Below are 14,981 nucleotides of genomic sequence, written 5' to 3'. Positions count from 1 at the left end.
TGGCATAAGGGTTATTTTTGAGGCATTGTTCAGTGTTTTCCACTAGCTATCAAATATAAACTGTATACCACACTCCAGATTGCACTCAGTATGTTTGGCACCAGTAGAATGTTTGGCGGTCCTCTGGGTGAACAATCTCAGCTTGGAAGGTGTTGAGGCATAGCAGTGTTTTATAAAGATGCCAAGGGAAGCCAAGGAGGTTTAAATGGAAACTGGAGGTTGGGTGTGATACTGACAGCTATTGCTGGTTCGTAAGAGGTAGAGAACAGTGATTACAGATTGTACCCTCTAACCCCAACCCAAGGCATAGCCTATTCTTTAATAGAGAAGTATGTTGCCTAACTGTAGCTCCCATGTCCTTTATTGCTTAATGTCAGACATTAAAACAAATGACAATATTCCTTGGCATATTAGGATGAATGGAAACTTTTTGGTTTGGCTGGAAAAGAGACAACAAGAAAGGGGAGTGTTCTGGTAATGAACCCTTTGAATATCATGCTTCAGCATTTGGATTTTACTCCATTGACAGTTGGGAGCAAATAAAAAGGTTTGTAGGAGGGAGTGACATCATCAATCTTTGTTTTTATAAATATCATCTGGTAGCAGTTTGGGAGGATATTGTCACAACTGAAGTCAAAGATGGAAGGGCCCTAGGCAGTGAGAGTGAGAATGGAAATGAGGGATATTTGAGAGACATTCACTTAGGAAATTAACAGAAGTTTTCAGGAAGCTTAGCTGAACGAAGTATATCCTTCACAATGACTTCTTTATTGGGTTGGCATTGAAAATCAACCTCAAATAGAAAAGCTAATTAATTTTAGACATACAATTGTTTTATTCACTTTTAAAGGCAGCGAGGTTGGGAGTTTTTCCTTTATGAATAAAAAGTGAGAACAACTGAATCCAGTGGAAATGAAATGATACCTATTTTCACTCTACTGGGATCAAGGTCTTTTCATAAAAGGCACTTGAAGGCTGACCATGCTTCACTTGGACAGTTTAAGAAGACACAGCACGTATTTGAAGAGTCAACGCCTAGTTAAGTTCCAGCTGTACTAATGCTCCACCCAGATGTTAGTGTCCCCACTTGTACAATTGGGATGACTGTTGATTGCTGGGAGAAAACAGAGTGAATGATTAACCTTGGGCCAGGGAGAAACTTTTAGGCTTTATTCCTTTTCAAGACTGTAAGATAATAAACACAGGTATAATTTAAATATCAGGGAATAAAGTGGTGTATGGACTCTGGAATCAGAATGCTTGCCTTCAAATCCCAGTCTTCTGCTCTTCCTGGCTGTGGAATCTTAGACAAACCACTTACTACCTCGAAATCTCCGTTTCCTGAAAATAGTAATAGTACTATTACTACCGTAATATGGGAATAGTAATAGTACTAAGTCATAGAGTTACTGTGATGATCACATAAGGAAATCCTCAAAAAGTGGTGGTCAGCTCAGTATCGGGTAAATAAAGTATGCTCAATAATTGCAGCTACTGCCCTGGTCGGTGTGGCTCAGTTGGTTAAGCATTGTCCCAGGCACTGAAAGGTCACGGGTTCGGTTCCCAGTCAGGGCACAGGCTGGTTCGATCCCCAGGAGGGGTGTACAGGAGGCAGCTAATTGATGTTTCTCTCAGATTGATGTTTCTCTTCCTCTCTCTTCCTCCCTCTCTCTAAAATCAATAATAATAATAAAAAAATGCCTGCCTTCTGAAGGTGTTTGAGTTGGGGGACCCCTGTGCCTAGCCCCCAAATGCCATTATTATTCCCATATCTGGCCAAGACTGGTGAGAAAAAAAGAATACTGCATTATATTTCTCTTACTTCTCTCTCCTCTTTTTTTTTTACCCCCCCCCCCCCCCCCGGAAATCTACAGCATCTTCCTATTTTTTAAAAATATATTTTCTATTGATTTCAGAGAGGAAAGGAGAGGGAGAGACATCAATGATGAGAAAGAATCATTAATTGGCTGCCTTCTGCATGCCCTCCACTGGGGATCAAGCCCACAACCCAGGCATGTCCCCTTAGACTGGAATTGAACCGGGACCCTTCAGTCCACAGGCTGACGCTCTATCCACTGAGCCAAACTGGCTAGGATTAGTTCTCTCTTTTAAAAGAGCAATTTACTCACCTTTGACTAAAGGATATAGTCTAACCTTGTCCAGGTAGTTCAGTTGGTTGGAGCGTTGTCCCAATACACCAAGGTTGTGGGTTCAATCCTAGGTCAGGGCACATAAAGAATCAACCAATGAATGCATAAATAAGTGAAACAACAAATTGATCTCTCTCTCTCAAATCAATAAATGAAAAGGTAATTTCATCTTTAAAAAAATAAATAAAGGATATAATCTAGGTCATTATCTCACTCCTCTCCAAAGTCTGGGGAAGAACCACCATCATTGACGATATATTTCAAAACCTTGCTTATCGTAACAAGAAACCCCCAAATCAGTATTTCCTTGAAAAAGGATTTCTATGTGATGGGTAATTTTTTAGCAGGAAGAATGTGGGCACTGAATTTGAAAACCTTGATGGCACAGGACTTCTGGACCTTTATTTTTATGGGGCATGACTTGATAGCTACTGGAGATCTCAATTTATATTTTTGATCTTTTCATTCAGACAATCAAAATTAAAGAGTTAATCCTTTTCAATGGCCTCTGGGCAGTGTTATGACTCCTGAAGAACTGATTTTGGAAGCAGCAGACACAACAGGGTCCCTAACAGTTCACAAAACATCTCCTAGATAGATACCACCATGGCTTAAACATTGTTTTAAAAGTTGACCATGACTATGTTTGTGTAAGTCTAGAATCCTTACCATGACCTGAAATCTCTGCAGTCAGATAGGCTTCAGAAAAGTCAGGGGCACAGAGTGGAAGTTTGTGCCTCTATCACAATATACCTTTGTTTTCTATTTCATCATTACTTGGCACTAAAGATGTTTTGGTTCTCAATCACACATTGTCAGTGACATTTACAGAAGTCTCGGGGCAAGGTATTTCCTTTCTTAAAGAGAAGGCTCTTGTTCTAAAGGAAAAGGAACAATAGTCAAGGAACTTACAGATCATATTGAAGTTATAGGCACTTCACAAAACAATACTGTTCATCATTCAAAGAAGTAGTAAGTGAACTTGGTGAGGGGGCAGATGGGAAACTTGTTTTGATAGCAACAGTAATGTTTATTCAACAGGACAGCAAAAAAAAAGTGGAGGGAGGAGGGAAAAGCAACATTTCTAAAACTTCCTCCCATTCATACAAGATTGTGCCTGAAAATATAGTTGCCTTTTTTCTCCCCTAGGAGGAGATAGGAGGGAGTACAGGATGAAATGTAGAAGTGAAAAATAAAGTTAAACCAAGTCGAAAGGTAATAATCAAACAATTGGGCCCCAGAATTATCACTGTGATAGTTTAGAAGACAGTCACCATTAACACTTTTAGCAATTTTATGGTAATGAAAACAGAGCGAGCCACCTCAGCCCTCCTCCACTTTGTCGTGGTCAGTCTATATTTGGACTAGCTTGTTGAGGTCTGCAAAACTGATTTTGAGAAGACCACTGGAAAACTAAAGTAGCGAAAAAGACAGGAGTAAGGAGACTGCAGGAACTTGAGATGATGGCTTTGTAGGAATGGTTGAAGAAATCAGTGAAAAAGGAAGACTTAAGGAGTCTGATAGCCATTTTCAGACACTTGAAGATAAGGAAAAAGTAAGGTGTTTATTCTGTGTTTTTCCAGTGTTGGAGCTAGGGCCAAAAATGTTGGCCTAATAGCCAGGAAAATGTTGGCTTATTAGAAGCAAGAACTGATCAAATTAGAGAATGTTAAAAACCTACAGCACAACAAACCAAACAGACAGATTGCATTGCGTGGGCTCTATGGGGGTTCAGGCACTGAATGGTTGCTGAATGGGGATACTACAGAAGGCATCGATGCATGTGTGAACGGGACCTTTAACGTCATCCTTTAGGGACAAGAATCTGTGACAACAGATATTATTTTTGAGCCCTTATTCTCTACTGATTAGAAAACTGAAGGTGAGGAAAATGGAAGAACTTGCAAAGGCCACTTAGTTGGCAAGTTGACATGGTTAGAATTCTTATCCAAATTTCTAAATGCTCAGGTTCTTAACTGTTTTAAGCACCCAAAGCACAGAAATCCTCTCTGATGCTGATTTAGAGAATATTTCTACTGTGTATTTTCCCCCTAGAGCTGTCCCTGTGGCTTAATGAAGAAAAACCTGAAACAAAAAAAATGAACCACTCTTCCCTGCAAATGAGGATGACTAGATAGGAGAAAGCTGAGAATCGTGTAGGAAAGAGAAAGCTACTTGGTTCTTTCTTTGACTCTTCCTCACCACTCCTCACCTCCAGGCCCAGTGGAGCCAGCGTTTGAGAACGGTTTTGGACGTTGTGCTCCTGTCACACCTGTGTCAGAGGCCCACACTCACCCAAATCTCTGCTATCCCTGGGGCTGGCTCTGACTCTCCTGCTAAAGTCACTGCAAAATGTGGGAAAGTGAAGAACCACATTGCCAGGCCAGGAACCTGAACCAACTTCCATCTTGCCCACAGCAGCTGGATGCTGAAGATGTTCAGGCGCATGCATAGTCTTTACTGCTCCACAGCAGGTTAAACCCCAAGTCTCCTTTTGGTCTCTCATGATGAACTCGACCGAATATGAGCCTCCAGGCCTGCATTTGCCCAAGCACCTCTCCTTTCCTCCCGGAACCCACTGTGACTTCTTGGCCTTCGAAGGGCAAGGGTAGTTTCACATAGTGTATATCTAGGTCCTGGCTTAACACTTCAGGCACAGGACACGCATGAGAGTGAAGAAAATAAAAGAAGTGAAAGAAAACTTGTAACTCAGTTTCTAGTTTCGGTCAAAGCCCTCCAATCAAACCCCACTGTGAGGCCCTCAGGACTCTGGGTTCATTACGGGAAAAGTGTCCTTCAGTGGTTGGCATGACCCACTGTCACATCTTGAGATTGCCCCCATGCTCTTCAGTCTCAGTTTCTTATTAAAATGAAATAAATGAGCCCTGGCCAGGTAGCCCAATTGGTTAGAGCATCGTCCCAGTGCGCCAAGGTTGTGGGTTCAATTCCAGGTCAGGACACATACAGGAAGCACCGATAAGTGCATAAATGGGTGGAACAACAAATCGATGCCTCTCTCTCTCTCTCTCTCATCAATAAATAAAAATTTAAGAACAAAACAAAATGAGCTATTTTATCTCAGGATACTACTGTGGGTAGTTTGTGGTCCATCTCTGAAAATCTGAACACCTCACTCTATACATTCAGGAATTCCTTTACAGTTTTCCCAGCCGTGGGAATATTTTCTTGTTAGTTTCCCCCTTTGTCCACCCAAAAGTTCAGATTGCATGACATAGGACCAAGATTAGGATGAGGCAAGTGAGGTTGGGTCATGCAAATAGTCTGATCCTGACTTCATTGAAGATTTTGATCTATTGTTCAGCATGGATTTCTTTTGCATTAAGTGTGATTACTAAGCGTTTGGGCACCTGTGAAAATTTTGCCTTGATCACCTCACCCTAGTTCTCGACCTGCCATGACACTTGACCCATTTAAGTCCATGGGTACTAGGTAGCCTGGTATGTTGAAAGGACATTGGACCTCAGGAGAGATGATTCTAAGTTTTAGCTCTGAATGTCATTAGCTGCATGACTTTGGATGAGTCACCTTCCCACGTGGGACCCCGGGAAAAGGCAGTTTTAAGCATTTATGAGAAGCTCAAGTGTGACAGGTCAAGGTATTCTAGCTCTTTTACTACTCTCTGTGCCTCCAAGTAGCACTAAATCCAGTACTTTGCACAGAGTGGGCATTCAAAAAATGTCTTCTAGTATTATTATTATTTTTTGCACATTGGATCCAAAATATGGACCAAGGTCCAAAACAAAAGGCCTACACAGATTAAAAACATTCTGCAAATGAAAACAAAACCTCCCCAAACAAGAATATTGTCCCTCCCTCATTCCTCCCTGAGAAAGGAATGAATTTTAGGTCATTGCTCTATCTAATTCATTTAAGTATGGCTGCTTCCCTCCCCCGCCCCCCGAATATATTCTATTCAAATACTTCAGGTTATGAGAGAACCGGACTTGTGTAATCACTCAGTCCTCTGGGATTTCTTTTCATTTAAAGATACCAGTACCACCCTAATGAGTCACATTTCATAAAATGTAACATCTGTGAGAAAAGGTTATAAACATGCAGCAGTGCCCAAAAAACAGCTGTAGAGCTGCAGAAGCAACAGAATCTCCACTTCTTAACTAGTTATTCTTACTGAAGTCTGCGTAACTAGAAAGTAGGGGGAGAGGACATTTGTGCATATAGCTCAAACCCCTTTTATTTTCTCCTCTTCCTTTCTTGACTATCAAAGAAAGGGAGGGAGGAAGGAAGAGAGTAAAAGGAGGGAGAAAGGAAAGGAAGAAGGAAGGGAGGGAGCAAAAGATACTGGTTCCATGGTGAAACACATGACTGTATTTTAAGAGCTCTTTTCTTTATACTGTAAGCTCATTTTCACTTTTGCCATCTTTTCCATTTACTTACTCTCTGACCAGAGGTAGAAATTCAAGGAAAGAACCACTTCTGAGACCCCTTAACTATATTATTTTGCAAATTGGTTCTGGACACAGTACATTTGCAGTAAATAATGTTAATTTATTTAATATCTCTGTTTCATATTTGATACCATGTGACCTTGTCTCAGAAATAGAGGTCTGGTACTTGAGGAAAAGAAAAGTGACTTCTAAAGGTCACTAAAGTGTGGTGGTTTATAAGAAAGAATGGATGTAGGCATGTATCTGTACTGTCCCGATGGTCTCAGTATTTTTTATAAGTCAAAGCCAAGGGTTTCTCCAGGTATTCAAGTCCAAGAAAGTAATCAGAAAATATCTTGGCACCTGTACAAGTAATACAATATTCCTTCACTGAAGCACAGTTGCAAGCAGTCTCGTTCCTGATAGGACACTTGGAAGGAACTCAGTGACAATCCACTTGATACAATAAAATTTCTTTTTAAAAATTCTACTTTTAAAGTTCCTATAGCTTTTCTGCTTTTCACAGATTTTTCTCTAACAAGGCAAAGTCAGACAAACCATTTTAATCTAAAGTCTGATTCCCCGAAACGGTGTTCAATAACTTCAGACTAGTTATTAAAAAGCAAAAAAGCTTGGCAATTCTAAGCTCATCTTTAAAACCACCTAAGAAGAGTCAGATTAATAGTAAACACAGACATCTTAAATTGAAGACACTTTAGTTTAGCTTGCTTTCAAGATAATGTTTTGAAGGTTCTGAAAAGAGAAATTCACAATGGCCAGTCTAAGACTTCTAAAAAAAAATCCAATTTTCCCGTACTGACCTGGAGAATGGGATGGGAAGGCAGTGTCCTGAGGATTCTTCAGAAACTACCTGTCTTCGGCCACTTCAAAAGTCACTTGTTAAGCAACACTTGCGCTGAACTCTATGCCAGTTACAGTACTAAGCACATCATCTTCTCCGACAGGTTTTCCTAGCTGACGATATGCTTAAGCAACAGTTACAGGCCCTGAATTATTTTGCTAAAATGGATTTGGTAGGCCTATATTAAAGAGATCCGTAATAAGGACTAATGGCTTATTCAGTGCCTTTTAACCATCCATGCATGAGAAGGAAGTCAATGTGATTTGCCCGGGAAGCGTGCCAATCAACCGCCTTCACTTGCATTTCCATGGGATGTACACTACTACTCATGGAAGGCAAAGATTAGTGTCTTTGGTGACCTGTTCTGCCATAAGACATGCTAAATTTCTGCCCAAGTACAAGCTTTCTCCTTGACCATGAATGAGTTCAATGTGACTCAAGAAAGAGATGTGACAGCTTAAATCATAATCATAATCAAAAGTAAATTTAGCCCTGGCTGGTTTTTCTCAGCCCGAGGATCGAAGGGTGGAGGGTATGATTCCTGGTTATGGGCAGGTACCCTGGGTGCAGGTTCGATCCCCAACCCAGTCAGGGCGCATATGAGAGGCAATCAATCAATCGATGTGTTTCTCACTTGAATGCTTCTCTCTCTCCCCCTCCCCCCTCCATTCCACTCTCTCTAAAAATCAATGGAAAAAATATCCTCAGGTGAGGATTTAAAGAAAAAAGTAAAGTTTCCTTGAGCTTTTTAATAGAAATGGGGGATTATTTCTCCAACTCTACTGGAACTGGTAAGACTGCACCTGGGGGTATTGTATTCTTTTCTGGGAATTATCATGTGAGAGGAACAATGATAAACTGGAGCATGTCCAGAAGAGAGGGAACATGATGGAGAGAAAGCTTTAAACTATGTCATGTGGGGAGCGTTGAATGAACTGGTGGAAGCTATTTATCTTGGAAAAGAAAGGGCAGGGTCACTTCTTCAAATGTTTCAAGGGCTAGCATAGAGAAGAGGGTTTTATCTGCCAGAGTGTAAAACTAAAGAAACCTTTAGCTCAATATAAGGCAAAACTTTCTAAAGATTATAGTTGTTTTAAATGGGCATTTATTCATTTAATAAATATTTACTGAGCATCTACTACGTGTTCTAGGCCCTAGGGATACAGTAGTGAATAGCAGTGAAAAGAACCCATAGAATTTTCATTCTCAGACAAAACTGTGTCAGCTAATGGCACATTTCTTATAACTGAAGATGTTTAAAGAGGCAACTAGAAATTGAGGATTTTGTAACAGGAAATGAGGAATTAAACATGACTGGACTTGATGATGTCTAAAGTTCTGCCAACCCTGAAATTATGTTGTGGTTACTCTAATGTTATAGTGATAAAGTTTGATGGCTCTCCTGGCTATTGGTCAGGATGTACAGTTCTATTATGTGGCTTAGCCAGTCTTCTATCAATCAATGCATATACACAGTGATGCCTCTGCTAAGTTTCTTAGAGAGATTGGGTGGCATGGAGGGTAAAGAGAGGGACACTAGAAAATTTCTTCCATATGTAATGAACAGAGAAGGAAAACAATTTTCCTCATGTCCAATATTTATCCCCAAAGAGCTGGTTGCCATTTCTGTTACTGTTATTCTTTTTCTTTTCACTGTAATTCTTTTTCTAAAAATTTTATTTATTGATTTCTAGAATGACAGAGGAAGAGAGAGAGAGAGAGAGAGAGAGAAGCATCGATTTGTTGTTACACCTATTTATACATTCACTGGTTACTTCTTGCATGTGCCCTGACTGGTGGTCAACCCTTCAACCTTGGTACATTGGGATGACGCTCCAACCAACTGAGCCACCTGGCCAGGGTTGCTTTTATTCTTTTTCTTCAACTTGCCATTAGTTGGGGAATGTGAGTTCTCTCTGTGAAAGAGGGTGGACTCAGCATAGCTAAAGATCATAGATTCATAGTCTGTTTAACTGGACGAGATGTTGGAGATACATGAGAAAACAGAAAGTCAGCAAACACTTTAAAAGACCTGAATACTAAAGATAGAAGCACTAATAACAACTGTTATTTTAGGCAGAATATCTACTTTGGAACAGCAAACTTTTATACAGAATGAAGTAGAACTTTTAGAAATTGCAAAGTTAATATTGAAATTTAATTTAATGGATGTACAAAATAGTAGCTTAGACCCAGATGAAGAGAGAATGTATGCCGTGCCAGCACAGCCAAGGGTTCAGTGAGCCTGAGGAAGGGTGGTGAAGGATTAAAGAAAAGACAGACAAAGAGAATATAGCTGGTGCTCAGTGGATCTCCTGTGCCTGGATGAGGCCACAGAGAAGGATCCAGCTAGCAAGCTGAGGCTTTATTTTATAGTTAGAGAAAAAACAAGGTAGTGGTCAACATAGTTACGATGTTCTTGTGAGTTTCACTTGTTTTGGCAGCACTTGCTGCACCTCCCACAGCCCATTAGTTACCTAGGAAGGAACTAGCGGGCAGCCATTAGGTCAAGCTTAATTATGCTAAGAGGGCTCTGCCCTCTAAGCTGGGACTTGTTTGTGACTCTGCCACAGGTCAGTCGGAGGCTTAACTCCAGAGCCGCTCCCTACAAGAATGTAAACTAGAAGATTTATCTGAAGAAGTTACCCAAAGTGTAACACAGAGAGACAATGATATAGAAAATATGAAAGAAAGAAAAAGCTAAAAATTGAGTAGAAAATAAGAAAGTCTAACATATCAAATCAAACCAAAACTTCAAAAGGGGATAAAGCCTTGGTTACCAGGTGGTTAAAATGAGTTCACAATCAGAAGCTGGGCCTCTAGTTATAAAACAACGCCCATAATATTCCTGATCAAGACAGAGAACGACTGATTTGGGTTTCATTCAATCTGGTAATTCTCAGATGTGTCAAAATGTCCTCTGGAGTTCAGAAGGGCACACTGTTATGTCTCAATAGCACCCAGAGGCTTGGTCACATCTTTGGTTTGGGAAGAACGGTCATCTTGAAAACAGGGTCCCTCTGGTCTTCACCTAAATATGGAGCAACTAACACCATAAGAGAATAAAATTGGAAGACAGAACTCATCTTCGAATGAAATCATGACCATGATTATGAGACCTTGTGCAGAATTATGAAATGCTTGTAAATGTCTCATATTGATCATGTTTCTATTATTGACTCTTCCTTAATGATTTATAGTAAAGTTCTTAAGATAAAAATAAATATTTGTGGAGCAAAGAATATGGAAGTTGGACACTAGCTTGTTTGGCTAAGTGGATAGAGTGTCAACTTGTGGACTGAAGGGTCCCGGGTTCGATTCTGGTCAAGGGCATATACCTTAGTTGCAGGCTCCTAGCCCTGGTCGGGCCGTGCAGCAGGCAACCAATCGCTTTGTCTCTCTCACATCGGCGTTTCTCTCTGTCTCTCCCTCTCCCTTCCACTCTCTCTAAAAATCAATGGAAAAAATATCCTCAGGTAAGGATTAAAAAAAAAAAAAAGAATATGGAAGTTGGAGAGATTTGTGACCAGAGAAGTGGGTAGGAGAGTCAGCTTCTGAGGGGCAGGGAAGTGTCTTGGGTTCTTGGGTTCCCTCCAGGATAAGAAGACACTAGAAGCTGGTTGAAGCCTGTTCTGACTGAATAGAAAGAGGCAAGTGGGATTCTCCAACTATACAGTCACTGCAGTCTGCACAACTCTGCTCCTTACTATATTCAGGCATCAAATGAGAGTACAGGTAGATCCTTCCTAAAGACGAGGATAGGAAAGTAGTAGCTCAAAAGCTGGGTGGAGTTACATTTCTTACAATATGGTTATCTAGATATTCTCTAAAAACTCTAATAGCAGTGGGAAAGAGGTGAAAATCATCTTTTTAAATGTATACCTGACCTAGCAAGAAAGGAAGTAAAATCCTTAACGGCCTGAACTGAAATGGGAGCAAGAATCCAGAGAAATATCAAAGCCGTTGGCTGTCCTATGGCCCATGTGGCCTTTCCTTTGTTGTTACCACCATGCAAAGTGCAGAAGGTGAAATGTTGGACCTGGAAATTTCCTGAAATGCTTCAAACCAATAACTCTCCAAGTGTTTGGTGAAGGGCTCATGTGCATGTCAGGGTCCCAATTTCAACTCGACCTTAGCCATCACTTTCTACTTGCACAGAATCACAAGTTACCCAGAGATGAGAGGTTAGGGCCTTTTCGGGTCTTAGCAATGGGCAGAGTCCTGGATGTGAGCACACCCCTATACATGAATGTGGCCTTCTTGATTCCAGGGTATATGTCAGAGCTTTTCAAAGCCCCTCTGTATGTCTCATTCTCCAATTTTTCTTTCAAAGCTTTTGGTTAGTTTAATGCCTTGCCCCAACTGGTATCCGTCACCTCAGGCAGCTGCAAAGTTAAGTAATTGCCTGTAATTATTTTTGACAAATGCTTATGGCTAAAAAGCTTTTCACACTGGTTAAGCTCTGAGTTAGGTCAAATATAGACAGCTTGCAAGTGAGGTTTTTCAGGGAGCCACCAGACAGGTCATATAATAATTCTCTGGAAATGAAGCTTTGATGGAGCTCTAGCTCCTTTCTGCTGTTTTCAGTGGCTGCCAGGCTGCTGGTTGTCACCTAGAATGCAGGCTGTTAGTTTTAAAGAATATCCCAAAGCAGCCCGGCCAGCATGGCTCAGTGCTTGATAGCTGACCTATGAACCAGGAGGTCACGGTTCGATTCCGGGTCAGGGCACATGCCTGGGTTGCAGGCTCGAACCCCATTGTGGGTCATGCAGGAGGCCCCACATCTCTCATCATTGATGTTTCTATCTCTCTCTCTTTCCTCTCGGAAATATATATATATTTCCTTCCTTCCTTCCTTCCTTCCTTCCTTCCTTCGCTTTTTAAATTAACACTCCTCAATTTGTGGAGGAAAGAATTTTTTGAGGTCCTTACTTTGCTATTTTCAATAATGTCACCTCGATAGGGAGTTTGAATAGGCATACTTCATGCATCTGGAAACCACTCAGCCCAAATAGCATGGTGCTTTTTATTTTTAAATATTTTTATTGATTTCAGAGGGGAAGGGAGAGGGAAAGAGAGATAAAAACATCAATGATGAGAGAGAATCATTGATCAGCTTGCCTCCTGCATGCCTCACACTGAGGACCAAGCATGTGCCCTTGACCAGAATCGAACCTGGGACCCTTCAGTCTGCAGGCCGATTGCTCTATCCACTGAGACAAATCTCTTAGGGCAGCATGGTATTCTTTAAAAAAATTAGGCTTATGAAATTTAAGAAGAGGAATAGAGCCCACCTAATAGTTAAACTCCTGTGGAAAATGTACATTGTTCTACCACTTCCTTCTCCTTCCTAAACTTGCTTTAAGTCTGGAGACTATAAAAATGAATGAATGAATGAACGAATGAATGCATGGGCCAATAAATCAACTGCATTTGTGGCTCACTAAAACGTCCAGTACAGGTATTTACAGAGAAAGGGCACTCAAGGAATGGTGCTGAATCAAAATAGATTGGCTCAAAATAGGCAAAAATTTCCTCTTCTCTATTATATCTTATCCTGCTCATAACATTAAATCTCCAGTTTTATATTTATCCCATATAAAATTGTATAATCTTTTATCATTAATGCTTCCCACTTAATTTTTATGGGGTATATCTTAGTTTGGGTAGAAAATGAGTCCTTTAATATAGTTTTAATAGTAAATTTTTTCCATACAAGAAAGGAACAAAGGAACCAGGAGGGACAGAAGAAAGGAGGAAGGAAAGAAGATATTCTTGCCAGTTGTCAAGGTGTTGGCCACTGGCAAATTGCAAAAGTATTTTGACTAATATGCAGCAGAGATATAATTATTTTCCATCAGAAAACTCTTAACTAGCTCAATTGAAGGACAGTAGTTAAAGAAGCCTATTTGGAAAGGATCCAAAAAGATTGTTGTGTCTTTCTTAATTTGTTATAATGAATGAGTCATAATATTTTAAGAGGATTAAAGCTGCTTATAATGAGAGTGCTACATTTAAAGGACTAAGGAAGCTTTAGGAACAATATAATATGATTGTAATACAATATAATATGATGGGATAAGATAACGTGATTCTTCCATTTCTTGTTCTTACAAGCAAATTACAAAACAAAATACTAAGTGGCTTTTAATTTTGTTTCATTCTTTGTCAGAAGATGTGAAGATGAAATAGAACCTGGTTACACACACACACACACACACACACACAGAGTTAACTCAATTTTATGCAATAAATTGTTATAATAAATCATTTTATATCCTTACTTCTCTAATGATTCTATTTAATTAATAATGAATATAAAAGCAGGACTTCAATTAGTACTCTAGCAAACATAGCCTACATCTTTTAAAATTGGTTTATCTTCATTAAGTACTTAACATCATCTAAGAAAAGGCAAATGGTATTTCTCTCAGTTCTTATGACATCATCGTATGACTTTCCAATTTGGAAAACACTCGGAAAAGTAGGAAGGGTCTTCAAGACATAAGGCCTGGTCTCTTTAGAAAATCTTTGTCACAGAAAAACAAATAGAGGGGTTATTCCGAATTAAAAGAGAAAAGATACAAAAACGGAATGTAATATGTAACCACTGATTAGACACTAATTTTTAAAAGCTATGAAAGATATTTTGAGAATAATTGTGGAAATTTGATATGAGTTGGATATCGTTAAGAACATATTTTTCAGCCCTGGCCAGGTGGCTCTCTTGGTTGGAGTGCTGTCCCCTACACCAAAAGGTTGCAGGTTTGATTCCTGGTCAGGGCACATACCTACGTTGCAGGTTCAATCACAGTCAGGGAGCATACAGGAGGCAACTGATCGATAAGTTTCTCTCTCACATCAATGTTTGTTTCTCTCTCTCTAAGAAAAAATGTATTTTTCAGCTCTGGCGAGGTAGCTCAGTTAAGAGTCTGATCTCTGGTTGTACATACAAGAAGAAAGCAATGAGTGGGACAAGAAAATTGGTGTTTCTCCCTTCCTCTCTCTCTGTTTCTCCCTTTCTCTCTCTCTCTCTTTCTCTCCCCCCCCCTCTCTCCCTCCCTCTCTCAAAAATCAATAAACAAAAAAATTTTTAAGTATTTTCTTAGGAGTGTTAATGATATTGTTTTGTAGAACATTCTTTTTTGGAAAGTGTATGCTAAAGTTTTTAGGGCTGGGTCTACAACTTGCTTTCAAAAGATTCAGAAAAAATATACATATCATAGTTGTCAAGCTGGGAATGTATAACCTGATTTTTATCATGAAATGTGGTGAATAGTAATATATTTCCTCCTTCAAGGAAAAACTTATTGCCCTAGGTTCTGGGAGAGCAGTCAAGAGCAGCCTCTAGCTAGCAGATCTCATGGGACTGCTGCTACTATATATAGTGCCCCACCTTTGTCCAAGGTCATGCCCTTCAATGATTATTGAAATGGAAGTACAAAGGCCCGGCCATTTTTGCCCAATGGGAGACAATTCTGATGGGTCAATTTTAGCTTTAGAATTGGCTATGGCTGTCAATCCTACCCTGCAGCTCAATTTCTCCCCCTGCCCAGTTGTCCC

At 40.1% G+C, this 14,981-nt stretch overlaps 1 protein-coding gene across 2 annotated transcripts in view; it reads right to left on the bottom strand.

Moving 5' to 3' along the window:
* Positions 1-14,981, bottom strand: part of GPR1 (G protein-coupled receptor 1) — a 44,159-nt gene that overhangs the window by 7,781 nt on the left and 21,397 nt on the right. Inside the window, exons 3-4 of one of the 2 annotated variants that reach the window (XR_001363669.1) lie at positions 2,130-2,217; positions 1,151-1,341 (exon numbers count right to left, since the gene is read on the bottom strand). The gene's annotated coding sequence lies outside the window, so the exon portion shown is untranslated. Of the gene's footprint in view, positions 1-1,150; positions 1,342-2,129; positions 2,218-14,981 lie in introns of those variants that run through there. The other variant, XM_005874228.2, reaches the window with a different exon arrangement.

The sequence above is a fragment of the Myotis brandtii genome, unplaced genomic scaffold (genome assembly GCF_000412655.1).
Source record: "Myotis brandtii unplaced genomic scaffold, ASM41265v1 scaffold43, whole genome shotgun sequence".
In the NCBI taxonomy this organism is placed as follows: Eukaryota; Metazoa; Chordata; class Mammalia; order Chiroptera; family Vespertilionidae; genus Myotis; species Myotis brandtii.
The sequence above is the reverse complement of the archived record's forward strand: the minus strand, read 5'-3'. Positions and strand labels throughout refer to the sequence as shown.